This window comes from Prunus dulcis, unplaced genomic scaffold, assembly GCF_902201215.1.
Source record: "Prunus dulcis unplaced genomic scaffold, ALMONDv2, whole genome shotgun sequence".
Classification (NCBI taxonomy): Eukaryota; Viridiplantae; Streptophyta; class Magnoliopsida; order Rosales; family Rosaceae; genus Prunus; species Prunus dulcis.
This window is the reverse complement of record NW_023010230.1, coordinates 8040-12598: the sequence shown is the minus strand read 5'-3', so window position 1 is coordinate 12598 and position 4559 is coordinate 8040. Positions and strand designations below refer to the sequence as shown.

General features: G+C 35.6%; 1 long non-coding RNA gene across 3 annotated transcripts; it reads left to right on the top strand.

Annotated features, from left to right (window-relative positions):
• The first annotated feature begins 466 nt into the window (after positions 1-466).
• LOC117613246 lies at positions 467-3440 on the top strand. Of its 3 annotated transcripts, none has more exons than XR_004583693.1 (4): positions 467-671; positions 899-1847; positions 1993-2120; positions 2898-3440. It is a non-coding gene; the product is annotated as an uncharacterized LOC117613246 (long non-coding RNA). The 3 variants fall into 3 exon arrangements; XR_004583692.1 differs by having other exon boundaries at positions 1961-2120; XR_004583691.1 differs by having other exon boundaries at positions 899-1892.
• The last annotated feature ends 1119 nt before the right edge of the window (positions 3441-4559 follow it).

Sequence of the window (4559 nt, the reverse complement as noted above, 5' to 3'; positions counted from 1 at the left end):
AAAGACGAATTAATTAGAATTATAAGAAATAGTTACCTTACACAATCAGAATCTTATGACTTCATCATTCTTATTCTTTTTTAGAGAGAGAGAGAGAGAGAGAGAGAGAGAGAGAGAGAGTTACTTGAGAACAGAGCTTAGGATTTCATTGTCAAAACTAAGGTGGAGGAACAAAAATTGAAAATTGGGGTTGAAGATGAAGATGAGAGACTGGAGGTCGTGAGTTCTGACATGGTGTTTATTAGGAATTCCAATTTTAAATTAAAGGGGTAATTAAGGTATTTCATCTTAATAATTAAATTAAAAAATATACAGCTATTAATTTTTGGGTTTATTTTGAGTGTGTTTATATACATTAAATAGTATAGGGTATTTTTATAATTTTATGTTTAGAAATAGGTATTTAACTAATTTTCTATAAAATAAATACAAAATTAAAAAATAATTGAAGAAAAAGAGGAAAAAAATCATGAGACCCAAACCCCCTCCCTTCGATTTCTTCTCCCCCATTCCCCACAGACCTCTCCATATGGGCATAAATCCCCAAAACCCTCGCAGCAATTTCGGCGTCTTGGCCGAAGAACAGGTACTTGTAACCGACTTCCACCATCAAAAGGACATCTGGGTACCTCTTCTTGAGGTCCACCACTCCAATGGCGTGAACTTGGCAGGTGGGTTTTTCTTTACTGAGCAATGAGGTAGAACAATTACTTGTTGGAAAGAAAAAACTAGAGTTTCATTTCAAAATTCAATTATGTAATTCAAACTTATGTTGAATACCGATATATAAAGTGTAAAAATTCAGGCCCAATAACGATAAATATGGTTGCCTACTTTCTTTAGACGATTATCGACAAGATTTAAGAATGTCTGAATTTGGTATTGCTTCTTATTATAGGGTATAAGGCCCTATTCAGTTGATAGAGACGATCATCAAATCATGGGTTCACACGATCCTGTTACGGCGGATGACAAAGCTACTGTGACGGAGGCCTCAGTGCGCGGCTAAGTTCTTCATGAGCACATAAGCATTGTTATGAGTGCTACAAATTTTCTATTATCTATGTGAAAGAAAGAAAACCTATGATTGATATACTTGCATTATCAGGGTTAATAATAGTGTTGAGAGGTGGCGTTTCTAACTGATTAGAAGATTCAAATAGGGTTGAAATCTTGACAGAAGTGTTCATTTAGGCTCTCTTATTAGCAAAGAATTTGATTCCCTCTTGATAAAGTTGATGTACTTCAGATTAGTCTCTCTCTGATGTGACAACACTGTTTTCTTACCACTGGTAGGTTATTTATTTTGAACTTCATACTGCTCATGCTTTATAAGAAATTTTAGAGGATGTTCCAACGGCATTTCCTCGGGCCATTATCGACTTGCGTGAAGTTGTTTAGAATCATTGATGTAACACGTTCAAGTGGCTTAACATGACTATTTTTTAGGAAGAAAAATCACTCAGATTTCGTGGCTGGATGTTTAGAAAGCTGTTTGATGTGGAGGGCTTGTTCTGCAAAAACGATTCAGGGTTTTTTTTTATTTTTTTTTATTTTTATTTTATTTTATTTTATTTTATTTTTTAAATAAGAGAATCCACAATGCTGAGAGGGAGAAACAGAAGTGTGAGCATTTTAACAATCTTTGTTGAGCTCTTGGTAACTAGTCTTTTTTTTTTGTTAGAAGTTCAAGATGATTGCTCTTAGTCTAATCGTTTTTGATATGATACTAGGTCATTCTTAATTTGAGATAACTCTTGCACAGAATTAAATCAGCAGAACAATGGAAAGGCCTCTATATTGTGTCAAGCTATTCGACTGTTAAAGCACTTGCTTGGTACAGAAGTGTGAGCATTTTAACAATCTTGTTGTTGAGCTGGCTGATGCTCTTGGTAACTAGTCTTTTTTTTTTGTTAGAAGTTCAAGATGATTGGTCTAATCGTTTTTTATATGATACTAGGTCATTCTTAATTTGAGATATCTCTTGCACAGAATTAAATCAGCAGAACAATGGAAAGGCCTCTATATTGTGTCAAGCTATTTGACTGTTAAAGCAATTGCTTGGTCAGATTGAGTACTTACAAAAGGAGAATGCATCCTTGTTGTCTGAATCCTACTATGTAAGGCACTTTTCTCGACCAAAAAAAAAAAAAAAAACTATGTAAGGCACTTTACAGATTTCTTTGCACCCAAATATTTTGCTACTGTCATGTATGCAGAAGATTGAAACAATGTTTACTCTACTCAATGCTTTTGCTATCTAGCTAAATCCATACTGGTTTGTTTGAATCAATATTTGCTCAATATTTGCATACAAACATATACTGCCTAATAAAGCAGGCATTATTACCACCATATCTGGTCACAAAGGCCGCATGAAGTTGCGCTGCCTTGTTGCACCGCTGTGAAGTGTGGAGAAACACCACCTGCTGGAATTCGGTAGCCAGCAGTTGCATATCAAAAACGATGGCTTCCATCTCTGTATCGGCTCTTCTTTCACCCCGTATCATTTGAATAATTTCCGTAGCATCCGCTTCCACCTCCACTTTGTTTAGGTCACTGCTAATACATGCCGCCATTGCCTCTGGAATGGCCTCTGTTTCCATTACAGTAGCAATCCCACCCCACAAACCTCCTTTTTCACCAGCTTGCAGCAGCAGCCCCCCACATGAGTTCTGACAACCCATCCCACCCCTTTCATGCCTTGTCTACTCATGCTTTATAAAAGATTTTAGAGGGTCTTCCAACAGAATTTCGTCTGGCCATTATGAACTTATGTGTAGTCATTTAGAATAATGGATGCAACACATCCAAATGGCTTAACATGACTGTTTATTAGGATGAAAAATCACTCAGATTTCTTGGATAGATGTTTAGAAAGCTGTTTTTTTGTGCAGGGCTTGTCCTAGAAAAAAGATTCACGGGAAAGTTCCTTAGAGAATCCACAAGGCTGAGAGTTATAAGAAGAATAAACTCGAGGAAAGTGAGATGAGAAACATAGGTGAAGAATAATTGCACAGACCAGAATGATATGTTCTTGTATTATCAGCTGTATATATAATGTACACGTACGGATTAGACTTTCTCAAGTCTATTTACAGAAGGCAAGTGATATAAGGTAAGTATAATTAATCTCATATATTACAGAATCAATTTGTAAACCAATTCCTAGCTGGGATGAAGCTGATCTTGGGATGAGGAGTCTGTCAATGCTAATTTAGTGGGATCCGCTGATTTCATTGAATGGGCTGATTGTGTGGAATCATGATCTGCATGATGATTCTCTTTAAGAGTGAGAAATATAAGCGTGAGCATTTTAGCGAGCTTTTTCTTGAGCTGGCTGATGCTCTCAATGCGTTGCCTTTTATTTATGAGAAGTCCACCATGACTCTCTTATTGTAATCATTTTTTGATATGATGGTAGGTTATTCTTAATTTGAGATCATTCTTGCACAGAACTAAATCAACTGAATAATTGAAAGGCCTCTCTATATTGTGTGAAGCTACTCGACTGTTAAAAGTACTTGCTTGGTCAGATTCAGCACTTACGAAAGGACAAAGGAGAATGCATTCCCTGTTGTCTGAATCTAGCTATGCATTAGGCACTTTACAAATTTCTTTGCCCCCAAATATTTTGCTACTGTCATTTGTGTAGAAGATTCAAACAATATATATGTGTGTGTGTGTACTTAATTCTGCAGATCATTCCTTATGCATCAGTAGGTTAGAGCAGATGAGAAGATACTTATACATCTAATAGTGCATTTTTTTAATCAACGATTTTTTCATGCAAGTTCTTTGAAAATTGAACAGATATAAGAAGAATTAGCTTAGAGAGGATAATTCCGCCGACACGGTCTCCTGATGACGATCGCCAATGGCTTACTTTAGATGTTCTTCCAACAGAATTTACTCGGGCCATTATCAGTCCACAATTGGCTTAACATGACTGTTTAAACAGTCCCCAATTTTCGTTCTTTTTAGTTTAAGCACGTATTTGGGTTTTATAATAAAATCTGGGCTATTCTTTATAATAAGCAAGCAAACAAAACGATTATTTAGCCAATCGGGGTTTACCGCCACTATGTATATCCCTTCTATTGAAGGATACTTCAAATAATTTATTTGAGGACACCATTTAAGTTCCCTTACGAAATTTTTTGTAGAGATGATCGTTGAATGAATATCTAGAAAATAGATGATTTGAATTAGTGAAATACAGTTATTATCACATCTGAATGTCTGCACGTTATTACCGTGCATATGTAATTGTAAAAAGGAGGAAAGCAAGGAGGGTTAATAGAAAATACATAACACAGTAACAATATCCGGAGGTCAACATAGTAGAAAATTTGTACGTATATGAATGATTGTTGTAATAGTCTGAGACCAAAAGAAAAGAAAAAAAAACAACCACCACCACAAAGCATTAAAATATCTTGTACAAATTGAAGCTAGTTGTAATATTCTAAGAAAGTACTTAAAACCTATGATCTCGAACAACATGCCTCATTCACCTCCAATCTTAAATCAGATGAACCAGTTCAAAAAACCCATCC